The sequence below is a fragment of the Pelobates fuscus genome, chromosome 2 (genome assembly GCF_036172605.1).
Source record: "Pelobates fuscus isolate aPelFus1 chromosome 2, aPelFus1.pri, whole genome shotgun sequence".
NCBI classification, from domain to species: Eukaryota; Metazoa; Chordata; class Amphibia; order Anura; family Pelobatidae; genus Pelobates; species Pelobates fuscus.
Genome location: NC_086318.1, coordinates 246,448,067 through 246,470,549, shown reverse-complemented (window position 1 = coordinate 246,470,549; position 22,483 = coordinate 246,448,067). Strand labels below are relative to the sequence as shown.

General features: G+C 38.0%; 1 protein-coding gene across 4 annotated transcripts in view; it reads right to left on the bottom strand.

Annotated features, from left to right (window-relative positions):
* Positions 1-22,483, bottom strand: part of HIVEP2 (HIVEP zinc finger 2) — a 225,863-nt gene that overhangs the window by 77,689 nt on the left and 125,691 nt on the right. For 3 of the 4 annotated variants that reach the window (XM_063443319.1, XM_063443321.1, XM_063443322.1), the window contains one exon: positions 22,265-22,340. The exons of the other annotated variant lie outside the window; for it this stretch is intronic. The gene's annotated coding sequence lies outside the window, so the exon portion shown is untranslated. The remainder of the gene's footprint in view (positions 1-22,264; positions 22,341-22,483) is intronic. 4 annotated transcript variants of the gene reach the window in all.

The window sequence follows — 22,483 nt, the reverse complement described above, 5'->3', positions numbered from 1 at the left end:
AGTATAGTACAAGGTGCAACTGGGCTGCAGTAACTAGTACAAGGATTCCCAGACCTTGTGGGTAGTAAAGTATCAAGAAGAAAAGGAAAGTAACCGCGCCCAAAGAGTATGTACAAAACTTAATACGTACACAGGTCTTTTGAAATTATACAAGTATTTGACCTCAAATAAAAATCTCCTGAAGAAGCCTCTGGAGAGGCAAAACGAGTTAAGTGGGACTCCTTAAGCTTATCTATATTGCTTTTAATGTTTTTTATGGTTAATAAATAGTGTATTTTAATTTATATTTACACTTTTTTATTTTTCCATTCATCACTTACTGGTACCATCATATCCCTAGGTGCGGATTATACCACCAACGCTATATATACCAGAGCAAGTCTTGCTCTGGAAAATGTGAGTACATTACTCTATTCATTTTACTCCATATTTATACATATTTATTTCACCATTGGAGTATTCTTTTTGTATCTATCCCTACATATGTTCTATATACTGCACTCCATTTGAGCCATTTGGGACGCCTATACCAACTTATATCCTTAGACGGGGATTGTTCCGTCCATGCGCTGAAACAGCTGAGCTTTGAGATAGCTCAATTAAATGTGAGTGTAATCACACAAGATGATACATCACTAACTTATTGTACATACTGTATTGCACTATTATTGTTTCTTCTGTTTTATTTGAGGTCCAATACTTGTATAATTTCAAAAGACCTGTGTACGTATTATGTTTTGTACATAATCTTTGGGCGTGGTTACTTTATTTTTCTTCTTGAGCTCTTAATGTTGACTAGAAACATCTGACATCCCCCCAACCTCCCATTTAACCTGGATTTCCATCCCACAGCCCAGGTATTGAGAGCAGGAAGTAACAGGAAGCACTGCTCCCGATCTGGTTTTAACCCCTTACCTAGCGGGAAAGGAGCAGTGGAATGGGATGGAAACCCTGCATCAGGTCTCCTTAATATAATACATATTGTGCATTGTTCCTTGAAAGGAGTAAGATATGAAATCCTTTGTTGTAATTATAAAAATAAATATATAATAACATAAGTGAATCAATTTGTTTACAAGTCATTTATTAACTTATTTTTGTCAAACATACATTATAAGGAGAGAGAGGTAAGTCTTAACCCAGATCAAACCTCTTAAAATATCAACCTCCCTACCCCCCAAAATGTGTATTTCATAAACACAGAATCTTTATGAAATACTTAGATTGATCCAGTCAGAAGATATACTAACACAAAACAGCAAACAATTTCTCTTTTTTTTTTACTATGCTTGACATACTTGTCAAAAAGGGCAGTTACCAGCTTTCACCAGTCACTACTGTAGGAAAGCTCTATTTATGAAGGAACCTGTGGTCTCACTGACCCCTGCATATACCAGCATAGAACTCTGAAAAATTACATCTGTCATCTACACCTACTGCCTAACAACTAATGATGTGCCGCAATCCACATCAATTTGTAATCGCAATCCACATCCCTTTGTAATCACAATCCTCCTTTACCTCCCTCATGTTATATTGATCCAACACACAAATTAGTATCACACCCTAGAACTAAGGGTAACGTCATACCGGACCATAGAATGGCCGGACTTAATGTACCCGAGAATAGTCAGAAAACTAGCTGAGGTCAGGGACACAGGATGAGACACAACAATAAGGAAAAGCCAAAAGTGAAGGGTACCAGAAATCAGGGAAGTCAAAACGAAGCCAAAGTCAAAAAACAGAAAAACATGATCAGGAACACACTCTCGGATAACAATCTAAGGGAAACCACGACAGGGCAATGAGCTAAAGAATAAGTGAGTTTAAATAACCCTCTTGCAGATCCGATTGGCTGTACCTAGCCTTTGACCCCAAAACGTGCGTGTGCGTCTTTTGCGTGACGTCACCCGACATCGACGTCGTCTTTACTGTGGATGGACGTGGGGCTATATAATTGTGTGGGCCCGCAGAGGCCGGCGTGCACCGACATGCCGCACAAGCCAGGCATCATGGCAGATGACTGCCGAGCGGCACTCCCCTCAATCTTCGGAAAGTAATTATCTCAGTTTTTGCCACATGGATTCGAAGGATACGTGACACCTCAGTAATAACAGACCTCTATCCTTCCTATTAAAATTCCACCATCCTTCATTCTATATCTCATGTCTACTCCCCCCAACCCAAGTCCATCCCCACACTTCTGACAGCAGATTGGTGCATTTGCAGCACTTGCAGTGCATGGGAAGATGGTCCATCAATGCGTCTCTTTAAGAAGCATTTGATTGGACGGTGACCAGGGAGGAGATGACGCTGCACAGAAAGGTGTGGAAGTGATCAGCGACAACTTGGTCTGAGCTGAATTCCAGGTACGTTTGATACTACTTTTAATGGTTATTTGGGTGCCAAATGGGGAGGGGGACATAAAGATATAATGCATATGACTGTGTAAAGAAAAAAAGGGGTACTTAAGCAACATTGTGGAGAGAACATTTAACAAACGTGGAACATAAAAAGAATGTAAAAGACTAGAGTACAATTCTGTAGGTTTCTTTTATACATCGATTTTGTAGACTAGCAGCAGTATCTCTCCTACCAAGCAGTGGTGAGCATAAAATAGCTGCAGGGACATAATACACCTGGTAAACTGTGTGGTGCTGTTGCTGCTTCTAACCATAAAATAGCAGGACAATTTTTAAAGCCTGCACACAGAAGCTCTGCAGCTTACAGTAGGTTGTGTGACTAGAGATTTGTAAGTTCTTTCACAAAACGGGTAGGATGTGGAAGCAAAAAAACAACAACATGGAAAATGTTATCTAATTGAAACATGCACATCTGCAGTGTAGGAGGAGTGGGAAGCCCATCTAAACACTTTGCATTGGGATGTATCAATTTATTTTCAAGTCTAATGAATTGGAATGGACATGATTCTCTGACAACCCATCATTAAAACAATTTGATAGTGGCTAAATGTCTGTAACAAACAAAAAGAGGCACTTATTGCCAATGCCAGATAGTAGTTCCTGTTTCCTCTTCTGTTGGAAAATTCCTAGGAGAATGAATTAAACATGATAGTGATATAAAAACATAAAAAAATTGCATACATGTCAGTGGCTGTGTCCTTTATCCCATTTTCCACCTAATATACATTTCAAATATAATTCTAGAAGACACAGAGGATTTGTATTTGCCATACTGTATCTTTAAAAAGATATCAAGTTTTAGAGTCAAGTTTGGAATCTGTATGTTTAACATTAGTACCAGTATGGTGGATATTTTCCATAATGGAAAATCTTAGTTTTATGAAAGGGTTAGAGAGAATACATTGCAACTGTGAGGGAAACGAGTAAGGACATCTTTCCCACTAAAAAAACAGCTCAACTGTGACTCTCACAGAGGTATTTACTAGAGTGAGAATTCAAAGTGAATTTCAAAGTTAACGCCAAAATTGCCAAACCAGAAAAATTCTCTAATGTAGTTTTGCTATCACTTTAGCTACTTTAGCCTTCAATTTGAAATTCTCACTCTAGTAAATAACCATGACAATAAGAAGTGACAGCAGCAAAATTGAATAATATGTATGTGTGTATATATATATACTCATACATACATACACACACACACAAGAACCGAGTTTTGTTAATCAATGCTTTACCAGAAGCAACAACAAGCAGGAGTTATACAAAACAAGAGAAGCACACTCTCTGGAATTTTTAAATCAAACTATTCACTGCTTTAACCCCTTAAGGACACATGACGTGTCTGACACGTCATGATTCCCTTTTATTCCAGAAGTTTGGTCCTTAAGGGGTTATTAACTCCAAAAGCAGAAGATAATCACAACGTATTAACGTTCCAGTCTCAACAGGACGTGTATATATATATATATAGAGAGAGAGAGAGAGAGAGAGAGCTAGAGATTTATTGTTTTAATTTTTTTGTACAGTGTCAACATTTGCAGCAGTGCTTAACCCCTTGAGGACGCAGGACGGTTCAGGACCGTCATCGGCATTTTTGCGTTGCCGACCGACGACGGTCCTGAACCGTCCTAAATTTAAAATGTACTTACCCGATCGCCGTCGTTCCCCCGGCGGCGATCGGCGGTGCTCCCGGTGTGGGGAGACTGCCTGCAGCCCAGACAGTCTCCCCATGGCGGTTTAGGACCCCTGGGGCCATGTGATCGCCCAACAGGGCGACCACATGGTCACAATAGGTGTCCTAGTCTCTGCCTGCAGGGGGACTGTCTGTGCTGACAGGCAGTCTCCCTGCCAGTGTAAAATCATAAAAAAAATTAAAGTGAAAGGTAATAAAAAAAAAATATTATTATATATGTGTATATATATATGATATATAGACATATATTATACCTATATAATATATGTCTATATATCATATATATAATGTCATGCTAAGTGTATTTTTATATTAATATGTACATATATTAATATAAAAATACACTTATAATTAATTTGCACACGTATATATATAATATATATAATAACTATATATATTGTATATATATATTATTATAAAATACGAATAATAAATAATTTAAATTAAATTAAAAAAATTAAAAATAATAATAAAAAATTGAAAAAAAATTATATATCTATACGAAATTTTATTCTAACTGTATTTTGATATTAATATATATATATTTATATCAAAATACACTTAGAATGAAATTGTATATATATCTATGTATATTTAAATAAATAAAAAGAATGCGAACTATTCATATGTCGATATACAAAATTACATAAATAATTATATAAATATACACGTAGACTTCAAATATATAAATATGCATATATATTTAAATTCTACGTGCGTATTTAGGTAATATTTTTACATAATTAAGTTATTTTATTGATTGCAATTTAAGGGACCTGCCTGCCAACCCAGGCCGAAAGACCAGAGAATTTAATTTGCTATCACTGTATTTTACCCTGTAACGTTCTACGACACCCTAAAACATGTACATGGGAGGTACTGTTTTACTCGGGAGACTTCGCTGAACACAAATATTAGTGATTCAAAACAGTAAAACATATCACAGCGATGATATTGTCAGTGAAAGTGACTTTTTTTGCATTTTTCACACACAAACAGCACTTTTACTGATGATATAATTGTTGTGATACATTTTCCAGTTTTGAAACACTAATATTTGTGTTCAGCAAAGTCTCCTGAGTAGAACAGGACCCCCCATGTACAGGTTTTATAGCCTTTTTGAAAGTTACAGGGTCAAATATATAGGTCAAATATTTTTACATTGAAAATGGCCAGGTTGGTTACGTTGCCTTTGAGAGCGTATGGTAGCCCAGGAATGAGAATTACCCCCATGATGGCATACCATTTGCAAAAGAAGACAACCCAAGGTATTGCAAATGGGGTAAGTCCAGTCGTTTTTAGTAACCACTTAGTCACAAACACTGGCCAAAATTAGCGTTCAATTTAGTTTTTTACACACAAACAAATATGAACGCTAACTTTGGCCAGTGTTTGCGACTAAGTGGCTACTAAAAAAGTCTGGACATACCCCATATTGAATACCCTGGGTTGTCTACTTTTAAAAAAATATGTACATGTGGGGTGTTATTTAGCAATTTATGACAGATAACAGTGTTACAATGTCACTATTGATACATTTTAAAAATGTATGTTTTGAAACCGCAATATCCTACTTGTACTTATAGCCCTATAACATGCAAAAAAAAAGCAAAAAGCATGTAAACACTGGGTATTTTTGAACTCAGGACAACATTTTGAATCTATTTAGCAGTTTTTTTCATTCGCTTTTGTAGATGAGTAAAAGATTTTTCACATAAAATTCAAAAAACGTGTATTTTTTTCAATTTTTCATCATATTTTTTCATTTTTTTTAAATTAAATTAGATGAGATTATATAAATAATGGTATGTAAAGAAAGCCCCTTTTGTCCTGAAAAAAACAATATATAATTTGTATGGGAACAGTAAATGAGAGAGCGGAAAATTACAGCTAAACACAAACACCACAAAAGTGTCAAAAAGATGCCTGGTCGCAAATGTACAACATCGCAAAAAAAGTCCAGTCCTTAAGGGGTTAAAGGGATAGTAGAGTGCCAGAAATACAAGGCTGTATTTGGAAGTCTAGTCTAGGGCTCAAGAATGTTATATGACCATTATGCAATCTATGTTCCCTATCTGGAAATGCATGTTATTAGAGGTAAACTTTACACCAGTTAACCATGTTAAGCTCTATATGTTAATCTTGTTTACATTTTGGACCGGTCACCACTATTGTGCATTAACCCTTTGCAACATGACAGTTTGAAATATGCTGCAGCTATATTATGACAATTATTGCAGACTTATGTGGAAAGAGGTTTAAAATGTGATATTTTGTTTGATATTGATGTATTGTTGATATGAAGAATCAGAAGAGGGCCATTGTTCTCTGGATGGTATTCAATTTGCAGAAGCTATTTGTGTACGTGTTTGTATGTCTTTTATTGCTCCAGATCAGACGTTTACTGATTCTAATAGAAATGGAGATTATAGCTTCACTGAGATTGGCTCCAAAAAGGAACCTGCTGGGATTTGAAAAGGAACTAACAGACGGGCCATTGAGGAATGGCTAGCAGAAAGAAACACAGAGCAAAAAAAGTGATTTATGTTTAAAATTTTCACACAACTATTTGTACAACTGTGAAGTAGTGATAGAAAAGTAACAAATGCCCAGGCTAGAAAGAGAGTAATATTTAGCACACAGAGCACCTTTAAGAACTGCAAAACACCATGCAGTCTTGGCAGACAAGTAGAATATGCTACTACAATAAATTCAGAATTAGCACAGACTGTGGCGATAATGTTCATAATTTTGCTCTTAGCAGGCTTTCAAGATAGAGAGACCCTTCAAACAGATCTCTGTCTCTCCTCTTACAATAAATATTTCATTGGACTGTGAGAGTATTCCAAGACAAGTCTTTATCATTGTTTTTTTTATAGAGTGGGATTATTACTTCTCTCCAACAAATCCTCCTTAAATAACTTAGATTTATCGTCTATCAGTTCCATTCAGCAAAAACACTCGCCCTGATGACTTCCAGCACAGTCAAAACAGCTGTCTTTAAGTTAGTTTTCTATTAAAACCAAATCAGAGATCCATGTAAAACATTGAAAACATGCATTGTGATATTACATAGTTACTTAGGCTGCAAAAAGGACTTGCGTCCATCAAGTTAAGCCTTTTAAAGATCTGTTTCTGCCATTGATTTTCCAATATTGCTAGGAAACTGCTAGATCTCTCCTTGGTTCAAGAAGCGGTTTTCCCCACTTATTAAATATTATTTCCCTAAATATTCTGTTTTTGCAAGTATTCATCCAGTTACTGTTTAAAAATCTGTACAGATGTTGATAAAACCATCTCTTCAGGCAGAGAATTCTACATCTCTATTGTTCTTACAGTAAACAATGATTTCCTTTGCCTTAGACTAAGCATGCCTCTTTCATATAGTTCTAACAAAGGTATATATTTTATAGAGAACGTGTATAAATTTTCCAAAAGTAGTATTGTTTGATATGTGTGTGCATGCCAATATTTTCCCATGATATATAAATATGCACACAAACAATCTTACTTAGTTTTTCTGTATTTTTCTGTTGACCTCCTCTCGTCTCTCTGCATGGTCCCTAATATTTTGGTGACAGAATGAAGTTTCCCTGACTACACACACAAATATCTTTACCACTCTGCATCTGGATTTAAACTATGTGCCTGTTTTCTGCCAATGTGGTCAGATTGTGTGTGTGGATTGTGGAACAGCCTTGTCATCCGTCTCCTACGTTGCACCAAACAAACAAGTTAAAAGCAAAAGCACATTTGCTGCTTCTCCCTAGATAACCCTGAGTTTTTGACAGTAATGCAAGAATATTAATTCATGGCAAAATCAATAATACATATTTCTCTTTATCTGCTGGGTTCATTATTTACCTTTTAAAAAAAAAAAAATTCTCTCCACCAATTTCTCTCTCCAAGTTGCTGTTTAGTTACAAATCGAAAACAATGGAAAAAGACTTAAAGGGTTCCGTATAATCTCTATAATCACTTTGCATTATGCAATGTGCATGGTTGTTAAAAGGACACTATAGGCACCCAAACCACTTAATCTTATTCTGCAGTGTTTAAATACCTCTAGTGGTTTTTACCCTGACAGATACTAGAGAAGCTTCTGTCCAAATAGCTGAGTAAAACTCGGCTATTTCAGTCAGATGGTCCATCATGGAGACCATCTGATTGACTTAGTGCAGCAGTTTGCCGCACATGTGCACTTGACTCACAGTCTTGATGACCTCAGCAGCAGAGGTGGGACAGCAGTGTGGAGGCTGGCGCTGCGAGAGAGAAAAGGTACGTAAAACTGCTTTTTTCTTTCACAAGGAGGGGGTCAGGGCATCTTAACTAAACAGTTAACAGGGCACTCTGGCATTAGTAATGCACTAACTAACTGCTATTCAATCTATAACAGTGAAAAAAGTTTTTGGGTTTTTAAATGCACGCTATTGTGACACCAGATATGAGTGGGACTGTGCACTGGCAGAGGTTGGCAGAGTACACGCTGTAGGCCTGACACCCGCTTGCAGACAACTAACTGCTATTCAATCTATAACAGTGAAAAAGTTTTTTTGGGTTTTAAATGCAATCTATTGCGACACCAGATAAGAGTGGCACTGTGCACTGGCAGAGGTTGGCAGAGTACATGCTGTAGGCCTGACACACACTTATGAAGGACACTGACTGCTATTATATTACAGTCAAAAAAGTTTTTTGGTTTTTAAATGCATGCTATTGTGACACCAGATAAGAATGGCAATGTACACTGGAAGAGGTTGGCAGAGTAGACGCTGTAGGGCTGACACACCCGCTTGAAGACAACTTACTGCTATTCAATCTATAACAGTGAAAAAACGTTTTTTGGGTTTTAAATGCACGCTATTGTGACACCAGATATGAGTGGCACTGTGCACTGGCAGAGGTTGGCAGAGTACACGCTGTAGGCCTGACACCCGCTTGCAGACAACTAACTGCTATTCAATCTATAACAGTGAAAAAAGTTTTTGGATTTTTAAATGCAATCTATTGCGACACCCGATAAGAGTGGCACTGTGCACTGGCAGAGGTTGGCAGAGTACACGCTGTAGGCCTGACACACACTTATGAAGGACACTGACTGCTATTATATTACAGTCAAAAACTTTTTTTGTTTTTAAATGCAAGCTATTGTGACACCAGATATGAGTGGCACTGTGCACTGGCAGAGGTTGGAAGAGTACACACTGTTGGCCTGACACACAGACGCTGGCAGACAACTAACTGCTATTCAATCTATTACAGTGAAAAAATGTTTTTTGTTTTTAAATGCAAGCTATTGTGACACCAGATATGAGTGGCACTGTGCACAGGCAGAGGTTGGCAGAGTAGACGCTGTAGGCCTGACACACAGACGCTGGCAGACAACTAACTGCTATTCAATCTATTACAGTGAAAAAAAATGTTTTGTTTTTAAATGCAAGCTATTGTGACACCAGATATGAGTGGTGGCACTGGGCAAGTGGGCACAGTATCCACTGTGAGCCTGACACAGAAGCTGGCAGGCAGGCAACTGCAATTACACAGGAAAAAAAATACACAGGAAAAAAAAAGCTGATGTTCTAGCCCTAAAAAGGGCGTTTTGGGGTGCTGTCCTTACAGCAGAGATCAGATGAGTCCTTCAGGACTGTAGTGGACACTGAATACACTAGCCTAGCTATCAATTTCCCTATTAAATCAGCAGCAGTTACACTGTCCCTCCTCTCACTAAGAATGCAGCTTCACAATGAATGTAAAATGGATGCTGTACAGGAGGTGGGAGGGTCTGGAAGGGAGGGTCTGCTGCTGATTGGCTGGAATGTGTCTGCTGACTGTGAAGCACAGGGTCAAAGTTTACTCAATGATGACGAATAGGGGGCGGATCGAACCGCGCATATGTTCGCCCGCCGTGGCGAGCGCGAACACGCTATGTTCGCCAGGAACTATTCGCCAGCAAACCGTTCGGTACATCACTAATTGAGAATTAACTCACATAGTACTATTGGAATTGCTATTTGGAGATAAACAGGAGACAAAATCAGACCAGAATTAGACACTTGTGCCTGGAAGCCATGGCCTTGAGACAGCCAAGTTGCAAACTGTGCGTGCAAGGTTTGAGTCTTGCTCAATAGTAATGGAATGCATGTTCACCAATCTCTAATAAGTGAACCAAATTGAGAATGAACTCACATAGTACTATTGGAATTGCTATTTGGGGATAAACAGCAGACAAAATCAGACCACAATTAGACACTTGTGCCTGGAAGGCCTCATGCCAGTGAGGGAGGAGTGCAACTTATTTATTTACAATATTTTTTATGAATTATCTGCATATTCCGTGAATACCTTGGATACCTTCTCAGTGAGTGTCAAAACATTTTTTTTTTTTAAATTGGAGGCCACCCAATGCCTCTCTGCTGCGCTCACCTAAGCAGCAACAACATTCCACTTTATATAACATTTAGTATTATATTGACGTTTATTTCAAGTGTAGTTATAAACCTCCTTCTAAAATATTTAAAACAAAAATAATATATTAATTGCTTTGCAATTGACAATATCAAGATTAATAAGCTATTACAAATTTAGATGACAAGTGACAAATATACAATTTGTTTCTTCTCTCTTGCTTTTGAAGGAAAACATTACCTTCTTATTGCAGTCAGCTGCAATATTCTCATACCCCTGGCTATAGTATATTATAAACCAATTCAAATGTAAGGTTTTAATGCTGTAAAAATCAGCACAGTGCTGAAGTGAATACAGTGTAGAATTATTTTATGGAGAATTACTGCGCAGCCGAAGAATACGTAAGCATCCTCATTAATAAGTACCCGCGAGGAAAGTCTAATTTGTTTTGACTTTATAGGAACCCTGCTTTAATTATACCTCTTATCTCCAAAACCTTACAGAATAATGAGGGTATATTTGTGGCGCCCCTTGAAACAATCACGGGGAGTTCTTGCTGAAACACTTCAGTACATTGTCAGATTTCCAGCAGATGTTTCTGCTTTTCCAGCCTGCTGCAAACAGGCACTCTATTGCTCACTTCCTCGGGCCAAGCAGAGATGGCAGAAGGCAATTAAAAGTTAAGGGCTTATCCACTTGGAGGATTAACACAGATGCATTACATATGCTCTGTTACATAATCTATGGAAAGCCAAAAACACATGCCAGTGATGAAAATGACTGGCATAACAAAACATATAAAAAAAAAATTAAAAAGTATATTTACATCTAGATACCAGCACTAAGATCCCCACTTTACTTGTACAAATAAAGAATTTTCATGAAACGTACATTCCAAAACAAAGTAGACACTCAGTGCTTTGCGTGCTATGGTCTGATCACTTTTTCTGTTACTGAAATGGTTAAGAGCAGTTGAAAATACCATATCATAAAAAAGATACAAGTGGTATGTTTTAAGTGTGGAACTAAGAGCTGTAATGTGAATAAATACTACATTGCGAAAAGAGTAGTAGAGGAGGCGGGACCTGACTGCTCACTAAATTGAGATATTTCACGGTTTCCACTCTGTACCTGACTTGACTTGCCTGAAGAACACCCTAATAATGCTCCTTGCCTGTAGTTTTGTCAGCTCGGTCGGGTAGATTCAGCATTTGTGTAGCTTGCGGCCTGTGAACTCACTTGGAGTGGGGGAGACGGCTGTTTCTACGCCCAAGTTCTGTACTCCACTCTTGCTTACGCCACGCTTCCCCAGCCTGGACCTGCAGGGGTTATCCAGGTCCCCACTGGCATGCCTACCTTGCCTCTTTCAGGACAGTATTGCTAACCTGCTCTTTTGACTGCACACAGTCTGATCTCCAAGATGGCTACCGTCCAGTGGCTTTCACATCACCCTCATGTGGTGGCCAAGCTGTCCCACGTGGACATGTTCCTCCAAGCTTTCAACCAGCTCTGTCTAAACTTCTGGGGTAAACTCAAACTACGGGAGGCTGGTGTTGCTTGTAAGCCACAGCACTTGGATTCCACAGCACAGCTACTGGATCAACCCCCATGACACCCCTTGCCAGTTCCTCAAATTCCTGGGCCCAGAGGCTCCAGCCTTTTCCCCCCAGCATAGCTCACGCCCGAGAAGACAATGAAGAGGCGTCCACAAGAGCCTACTGCTGTTAGCAGCCGGATTGGTGGGCACTGCTTAAGGGCTGGAGAACGGCCTAGAGATTGGACTTGTATCCGTATTTGGAAGTGCTTACTCCCAGTATGGGGTGGTTGATGAGGGACTGAAAGCTCTGCAATGTTTATGTTCCTTGTTCTATTTTGTTTTTTAATATAGTTTAGTGTGCTCTCACCCCCCTGTTGGTCCATTAGCCTGGAGTGATCATTCCTATTCTATCATCCAGCGGTAATACGTCTCATGTGTTTAAGCATCCAGAATTCTGGTTAACGTGCTATTTCCCCTTATACTTACCATTTCTGATGTGATATTGTGTTATACTTTCTATATATTCTATGTTACATTTAAAAAGAGGCCTGCATCAGTTAGCATTAGGCAAATATTAGGATGTTTTAGATCAGCCTTCCTAGGGCAACATGAGAGTGTTTATGCTGTATTTTATCGCATTTTTGTGTCACTGAAACAATGAAGCATTGTCTGTCATAACTTTGCCTCAAAAAAATTGATTGGCAAAAAAAAGTAGTAGTAGATACCTGGAATATTTATCCAAAGGAAGCTGAAAAGCTTAAAGGGACACTATAGTCACATAAATTACTTTAGCTAAATAAAGCAGTTTTAGTGTATAGATCATTCCCCTGCAATTCCACTGCTCAATTCACTGTCATTTAGGAGTTAAATCACTTTATTTCTGTTTATGCAGCCCTAGCCACACCTCCCCTGGCTATGATTGACAGAGCCTGCATGAAAAAAAAAAACTGGTTTCACTTTCAAACAGATGTAATTTATCTTAAATAATTGTATCTCAATCTCAATCTCAATCTCTAAATTGAACTTTAATCACATACAGGAGGATCTTGCAGGGACTAGCAAGCTATTAACATAGCAAGGGATAAGAAAATCTTAATTAAACAGAACTTGCAATAAAGAAAGCCTAAATAGGGCTCTCATTACAGGAAGTGTTTATGGAAGGCTGTGCAAGTCACATGCAGGGAGGTGTGACTAGGGTTCATAAACAAAGGGATTTAACTCCTAAATGACAGAGGATTGAGCAGTGAGGCTGCAGGGGCATGTTCTATACACCAAAACTGCTTCATTAAGCTAAAGTTGTTCAGGTGACTATAGTGTCCCTTTAATATAGTAAAGGTATGCTAGAATAATTAGGGGGTGTGAAGAAAACCCAAAAGAAAAAAATTGGAAAAATATGCATGGAGCAGTCATTGTACAGGTACATTATACTTCTGTATATGGTTCTATAAAGCAAGTTTGTTTTTTCATGACAATTAATTGTCGAACAATATATATGTATGTGTAGGTGCATAGGTACAGCAGCCTTGTTGTTCTTCTTTTGGGGTCAATAACTATTTAAAGGCTTATCCCCAGGCACTGTGACTACTTCATGTGGTCATGGTCCCTGGGGTCTGAATGTGCAGCATTTTGCCATGAAACAGCACATACAGATATTAACCTCTTTGCTGCCGGAAGTGTAACTCCACTTTCGGCAGCATCATTGGGACAGTCATAAGCCATCCAATGTAAGATTTTCGGGTGGCTAAAGAGAATTCAATGTAAATTGGGCACAGCATGTTAGCACCCGACAACCAATGGCGGCTGAGCGATCCGATTTCCTTCCCCCAGCCTGTTTTCCGTGATCTCTGTGACATCAGCTCAGGAAGATCGTACTACTGTGAAAACTGGAATAGAAGTTATTTTTTTGTGTGTGTTGGGGGACCACTACAGGAAGGCTTACTCTGACCAAAAACAGTGTTTCATGTTCCCCTTTATCTTTAACAAAATGTGTTCAGGACAGGCTCTTTTAAGGCTACTTGTTAAACAAAGCTGTACTTCTAGGGTTGTCTGGCTGGAAAAAATATATACTCTTGTTTTTTGGTTTAGGCTGTGGAATTGTAATATTTTACTTTCTCCAGTCTCATTAATCTGTCTAGACTGTTCTCTCACAGAGGATGGCATGGGCAAAATTTCGAGTTGTACATAAGAAATTATGTGCAGATATGTTGCTAAAACTGGTGATAACAGAATTCATGTAAAAGGTGTATGTTATTGAATTAATTGTCGCCTGTTAGAGCACTGTGCTGAGATGTATTTAGCTTTATGAAGGTGTACAAAGTATAATACTGTGTAAAGAAATATAGTGTTACTTTTACAGATAGAATAAATATAGGGGGACATTCATTTTTCAATTAAAAAAACTAAACAAAATATATTAGACATACTATTTGTTATTTCAACATCATTGATGTTCGAGCATGTTGTTTTTAAGCCAACAACGTATTAAAGTAATGTATTAATAACCATAACAGACGCCACCTCACCCTCCTATTCATTTATAATGTTCGATTCTTTTTGGCAAAGGTGCTTAGCACAATATATAGCAAACTGTATCTCAGCACAAACAAAATGTAGTGTTTGCTTTAAAAGCAATAATAACTAGCTCATATAATATAAATAGGTGTATGCTTCCTTACAGGTTGCAATGGATTCTTTGCAGTTTCAAGGCTAATTTTTCACCTTTGTGGTGCCGACAGTCCTTGCTGCGGTAGATCTTTCTTGTAAAGAAGCCGCCTTACCCATTAGTATAATATGACCTTTGTAGCACAACTGCAGACTAATATGCAGTATAGCAAAGTGCAAGTACCAAACACCCATACATATCTTCAGTGTCCCTTTTTAATTGCTGCTAATTGTAGGTACTTGTATACACCAAAAAAGCCGATCAGATAGATTTACAGATACAGTATACATATCTACCCACATGCAGTTCTAGGGTTGCTTTCGGAACAGATTAAGTAGGATGATGGGAGAGTTGCTAAGAGACAGAGGTGTTTGCAGGGACTGGATGCGAGGTAAATACTACAGTACACTGTAGTGATTATGGTGTTTTGAGTGTTCCTTTAAGCTTATTCACTAATCGGAGATATATGGGGAAATTTTGGGGGCATTTTTATTTATTTTTTTCATTTTTAAGTTTAAGGACAAAGTGTTTTTGTTTGTTTTTTACTTTTCAGTATTATAGCCTACCTTTACTTTAATGAACAAACTCCTTAAAGGGACACTAAAGTCACCCAGAACACTTCATTTCAACGAAGTGGTCCAGATGCAGTAGTCCTTTTGCAGACTCTGCAATGTTTATATTACAGGGTTAAATCGACTTCTAGAGACTTTCTACCTGAGCCACTAGAGGCGCTTTCGCTGCACTAACAAAGTAAAAGTCGTTCACATGAGCTCATAGGAAGGCCTTAAAAATGAATACAATGCTCTCCTACAGGGAAGCTTGGATGCACGAGCAGCACTTGCCACACTCCCCAATGCTCCTCTACGAGGAACATTGGATTAGACCAGCGTTGGAGGAAGCAATGCCTCCTCCATAATGCTGGGGGAGGGGGTAAGGAGAGTTATGATGCAGTAAAAGGGTAAGTAAAACTTTTATTGAATTATTTTTTATTGCACACAGGGGGGATATAGAATTAAGAGACAAGGAGCAAACTATGGTTACATATTGCTTACGCTATAGTGTTCCATTTGTTTTTGCTATATCTGTCAATTTATATATTTGCTAACCATTTGGCTAATGCTACATACAGACACGATGAATTGCACATTAAAATAGTGCAGGGGTATCCAGTTTGTGATCCAAGCTGCTTGCAACTCCCCTAAATCCCTTGCAGCAATAACCCATCAAGTGGCTGGCAAAGGTTCATGAGAGTTGTAGCCAGTTGGGAGTTCAATACTTAAATGTCCCTAATTTAGAGCATTCAAACTATTTCTGTCACCCGGGGCAACAAGATCTTAAACAAATTCAAAGTTAATTTAAACTTTAGGTCAAAGTAGCAGAAATGGAAGCATAGCTAAATTAGAGGATGTTTCCAGTTTAGATATTGTTGTCTTAAATTTGAAATTCACTTTGATTTCTCACTTTAGTGAATAACACTGTTAATGTGCTTGTAAGTTACTTACTTTACTTTAATGAGACTAAGGGCTGATTGAGAATGTTTGCCCATGCATTTCACAATACACAAACTTGCCCTCATGACCTATATGAGCTCCACATCTCTGCCGTCTCCTCTTCTTCCTGTGGGCTACAAACTACATATGGCTCCCAGTAGGATTGAGGAGGGAGCTTTTTCATTCTTAATTGCTGATTGAAACACTGTCATAGTTTCCACAAGTCAAGCTTGAAACCATTACTGTGCCACCTTCATTAATTTTTCCACAACATTTTACAGAAAAGTCAGGAAACAGCTGCCTCTGAACTGACGAATTGGACGTAGCACTGGTGAAGCGGTTTCTCTGAGGCCATTCGTTGGTTTCTATAGTCATAAATGAATGTTTCATTCCTCTGTTAAACAAGCTTGTTTTATATACAGTTACTAAAGTCTTTTTCAGACAGGATCTGCTTGCCCAGCCCTGGCTTTTCAGTGGTAGGAGAATTTGCAAGGCTTTGGAGCTGTATACTTGTAGGAAAGATTGCTTCCTGAAAATTGCTCAGCTGTCTTTCTTGGACCAAATTCAATGAACTTCTAAGAGTTGAAATGAAGTAATATTCACCAGTATAGCAGCTAACTTCTACCACAAGAAAAAAAAATAAAAAATTTAACCACTCTGAAAAAGAGCTGTGTATTCTCTCCTGCCCATTTTATCTGTAAGAAATAATGATATAATATACGGTATACATTTACACATATATAGTTTAATGCTTTGGCTTGTACCGTGAAGGCAAAGCCTGTCAAACCACTCATTGTACATATCTTGACAAAAATAAATGGAACAGTACACCTTATGAGTCAAGGTATGCAATCACTGAAAGTGAATGATGCTTCACTACAACGGAACTGCCATCTGGTAAAGGCTTCAGAGAAGCTTGAGGTGGTTTATTCCTTTTAAGGAGCAACAAGGAATCCTGCTGGCAACAATGCTTTAATTATGTGTTCTAATGATCCAGAGATCCCAACACTCCTGCTTTTAGTGGGACAGTCCTGAATTTGAAGACTTCTCCCACTCCCCTGATTTAGTTCCCTGGGGGACAACAGGGTATTGTCATGAGGCAGCACAGAGCAAGCACATCAGAGGCCTCTAAAATTATGTAGAAGATGGTTCTGGAGCACTCCCTGTGTAGTCCAGCAAGTAGGGGCCCAGCTGGAAAGCTGACCTGTCAGACTCACATGCTTGACTGCTTAACACCAGGCAGACACAACGCTTTCAGTGTACATCGGCTTCCCACTATGCATGTCACCAGTGGCCCAACCAGCAGTCACCCAGATTACAATGTTGAGAGATATTGTGATCTGCAAGTGACACAGTTACACATGCAATGAAGGAAAACGTTGAGGCACTTTTTAAATGTGTGTCATAGTAATTCTCCATAGTTTATAGTATATTTTAACACACTTTGAAATATTTTTAAAGATTCAATATAGCCAATGTCTCTGTATCTAGTGACATCATACCATTTAAGACACTCCTGTGTTATGTGGCTTTGTTGTGTGCTCACTTTACATTGCAGTTCTGGGCATGTGTGACACACTGCAACTACAGAAAATGGGTCAGTCAGATCCTCCTGGCAGAACTGTCCTGACCAAATCTGAAATCCAAACAGATGTCAGATATCTTTAATTCAACAGCTTCCTTGTACCAGCCAGTACATGTGTAAATTATTTTTTGTTTTGTGTGAATTATTTTACAGCTTCGCAAATAGTGGTCTCAAAGCAATGCTGAATGCAAGCTGAGATTACAGACCTTGCTGGATTCTGAATCACATTTACAGCTTGGTATCTTGCTAATAACACCATACCAGAGTATTCAAAGACTGGTTGTTGTGGCAACCTGATACTGAATTCATAAAACACAATAAGAATAGTTTTTTTCACTCAAGGCAGCCATTCATTAAGATGCTATGCAGCCGCCACAGGTTTATGCCGAATGTGCTACAGCAAGATTTTGTGGACACAGGATATGTGCCCTCATTTCTTTCTTGTGTTAAAATAGTAACATATAACTTATGAAATGATTACAGAACAAATAAAATGCTTTCATCATGGTTCTGTATATTCAAAAATTAAACAAGTTATCTATTCTGGCAGAAAAAATAAGGCCTATTTAATCTGTATTTGTTTTGCATTGACATTTTTGATAATTAGCTTTTTATGGATAGCCATATGTTTATCAAGCATTTGCACATTTTACCCCATTTACCAAAACTAGAATCTTTCATCTAGGCCTTTCATTAGGTTTCATTTAGGTCTTTTTGGGGGGGCAAGGGGTTGTTGTGGGGAGGTGTAGGAGTTAGGGGGGGAGTTTACCAGGACTCTGTTAAATTGTTTCTCCTACTCTCTCAATTACCTTTACATTATATTAGCAGAGCTAGGATCATAACAGATATTTATCCAGATATATGTATTTTGACCTGGTTTTGCCTTTAACCCCTTAAGGACCAAACTTCTGGAATAAAAGGGAATCATGACGTGTCACACACGTCGTGTGTCCTTAAGGGGTTAAAGATCACTTCTCCAAATTCAGTATCACCCTCGTCTACCCTGAAAAGAGGAGTTACAGGGTTTCTAAAAAAAGGTGTGTATTGCATATTGCTTTCTAAAAAAAAAAAATGGCAGTCTAGTCTGTGCATCAAACACCTTTAACCCCTTAAGGACCAAACTTCTGGAATAAAAGGGAATCATGACGTGTCAGACATGTCATGTGTCCTTAAGGGGTTAAAACTACTGCCCTTACTGTTTCCATTCAATCAGCATAACTACATGACTTCTTGTCCTGTCCATGTACGATCCACTCAATTTTCTAGCAACCTGTGACAACTGGCTTTCCTTTTATATAATTCTGTGCGATGGGATGGAGGAGAAATGGCCCAGGTGTCTATAAGCTCAGAAGATGCCCAATATCTCTGAGACAGTGCTGTGAACAACATACTACTAAGTACTAAATGACCAGGAGATGCCCAGTGTCCTGTTCTGAACTGTCTAAACATAACCTCCACAGTACTTGTGTATACTAGGATGCTCATCAATCTGGCCACTATAACTTCTAAAGACGTTCCCCTTCCATTTCCTAACTCACATTCTGAAACAATCAAAACACTATAACATGTAATAGCTAAATAATTGGACCTACTGTGTGATAAGATTTTTTCTGTTCACAAACGCTCTTTTAAGAGAAATGAAAAACTCTGGAAAACGTGAAATGTGGCAGAGCAAAGATGGAAGCTACTGTTTTATTTAAAAGATATGATTGTCTAATGTATATTCCTTGTGTATTATGTATGTATGTGTATATATAAATATATATACACACAGTTTCCCGCTAATACATCATTTAAATGCTAAAATTCCAGCTTACTTTTCAGCTAATACAGTTTACAGCATGTTCAGTAGAGTGATTCCATATTTAGAACAGAACGTTTTTGTGGTATTCAATGGCCCATTGGATGCCAAACCACAGCTCTTAGGTGACCATCAGGATAATGTTTGGTAAGCTAAAAGAATCAATAATATTGGTAGTGCTTTGCATTACAGGAATATTTGTCTTCTGAATGTCAAAATAACCCACAAAGGTAGGAGGAAGCATGTTCCACTCAGAGGTCACCCTATCATAAAGTCCAGTAAGAGGACAAAGTAGCTTTGTTTGTTTTAAGAAAAACTAAAAAATTTTGAAATAAAGCTCAAATTCAGTGGCTATAGCTGTGTATTTCATAGAACGCTGTCAGATACGGGATGTAAAGGAATAAAACCGAGAGGTGCAGTGTCTTATAGCTGGTATAATGTCCCTTTATAAATCAAATAGTAAAGAATTGGGCTTTATACATTCCAAACAAAATGTATTTATGCGGAACATCACTTGGCATAGAGATAGTTAATTCATCTTCCTGTAAAACCAATGAGTTTATCATAAAGCAGGGACACATGCCTATATTTTTCTGCATCCCACATGGGGTCCAAACAAATACTCAGTCCTAACTCACGTGCATGTGACATGTCCATTTAAACTTTGTTTTTTTACAAGGAATATCTGAGATTGACATTTAATATTTAATTTTAAAAAAAGTGTGACTTTTTGGAAATACTGTGTGAATTCAAAGTGCATTTCAGATTTTAGAGCAAAATATTCAAAGTGGAAAACTTCTCCAGGTTCACCATGCTTTCAGTTGGACTATTTTGGCAGAAAATTTTTCAATTCGGTTTGAAATCCCAACAATTCATCCTCTATTATAAGGGTGGGGAAACTTCAAGATGTTTTGTACTACATCTCCCTTGATGCTTTGCCAGCGTTATGACTGTAAGAGCATTGTTGGAAATGTAGTGCAGAACATCTGGAGGGCCGAGGGTTCCCCACCCCTGCTCTAGAGAGTGCTTGCCCGTGTTACAATGCACAACTCTAGCCTTACTGGAAACCCCTTTTTATGGTCTACCTAAAAAGGAAGGCTTGTGCACAAATATATCTTTCTTTGAAATGTTAGTGTAAGAAGTTTTGCTTTGACGTGGCAGGTGAGTTTACAATTTAAAGGTAATTGGAGTGATACTAAAAACCGAGTTATTTAAATGTGCATAGGGATTTGAGATAGTATGCAAGTAACTTTTTTCTTTGTTTTTTATTGTATATATTAGGGCTGATGTGTACTATAGTCATTGCTGTCGTTTGAGCGTAGGACTCAATTTTGTATGACAGAAAAATAATTCATCAACATCAACAGTTATGACTTCATAAGAAGCTTGGAATAATGGTTTTCCTCCTCCAAATGGCTTTATAGATAGGCAGGTTAACATGATATTTATGTAATCATCAATAATTGCAGGACTAGAAAATGGTCCTAACATAAACAAGATGATAGTTTTAAGTAGGTCAGGGGCAGGTAATTCTCCCCACCCCAGATGTTGTGGACTACATCTTCCTTGATACTTTGCCAGCATTATGGCTGTAAGAGCATTATGGGGGATGTAGTCCACAAAATCAGGAGTGGATAAGGTTGCCTACCCCTGGGGTAAGCTGAGCAGGAATTTCATGTGGTAACTTTACTCTGAAAATACTAACACTGTCTGAGAATGCAACATGTATTTTGATTAAAAATGTTCATTGGTGCACATATATTGAGGTAAGTTATTTAAAAAAAAAAATATCTGGGGAACTTTTTAAAAGTGGAGTAATCAACAGGAACATTCTCTGTTTTTTCCCAAATAGTGTGTGTGTGTGTAAAATAAATATATTTTATCCTCAAATAAAGCCACTATTATAAGTATATTATTACTAAGTCACCTGGCCACCAACAGACATTAAAAGGTATCAACCCACACAATCTGTTTGTGACATATTAACTGACACAGGTAAAACAAGCAACAAAGAGGAAAAAACAAATAGGCAACTCAGGACCCCCTAGTGAGGAGGGAGGCCAAAGTGGACAAATACCCTGATCCAATAGTATGTACTGCACATTTACCAAAATGGGTAAATGACTCATCTGTCTAGGGGTCTCCAAGCCATTGGCCATTTAATTTCTAAAAAAAATTTAAAAAGTACTTGACCTTTTCCCCTTCGACAACTTAGCTTTGTGAATATTTAATGTAATGTAATCAGTTGAAATAGGGACTATAGATATTGTTGTGCTTTTCCTTAAGACAGCACTGTAACCCCCCTGAAAAATGAGTAGAAAACACAGGATCAGGGAGGTAGATTCACCTTAACCTGCCCCCCTTTAGACACCGAATCACCAGCATCAATGTCAAATACTGCAAAGTCTCCTGGCAATGGCACTTTAAAGGAACACTATAGTCACCAGAACAACTACAGCTTAATGTATTCCTTTCAGGCTTTTTTCATTCGGAGAAAAGGCAGTGTTTACATTGCCTCTAGGGACACCTCCAAGTGGCCATTCCTCAGATGAGCACTGGAGGTGCTACCCATTCAGAGCTGCAAAAAAAAGCTATTTTACTTTACTTTAAAATGTCTATTTAAATCATTGACAGGAAATTTACAGCAAAAGAAGTAGATCAGTGCAATTACCTGTTTGGGATCTGCTAAGAAGAAAAATATGTTCCGATTTTAATCCACTTGTCTCTTCAAAAGACAGAATGATAACCTATGTAAAAAAAAAAACAATAAAAAAAAGTTTACACAGAATCATTCACTGAACTAAATTAAATGTAACATTATTAACCAAAATGTTATGAGTTTCCTTTTCTTCATAAGAACAGTGAGTTGTGGTAAATGGTAAAAATGTAG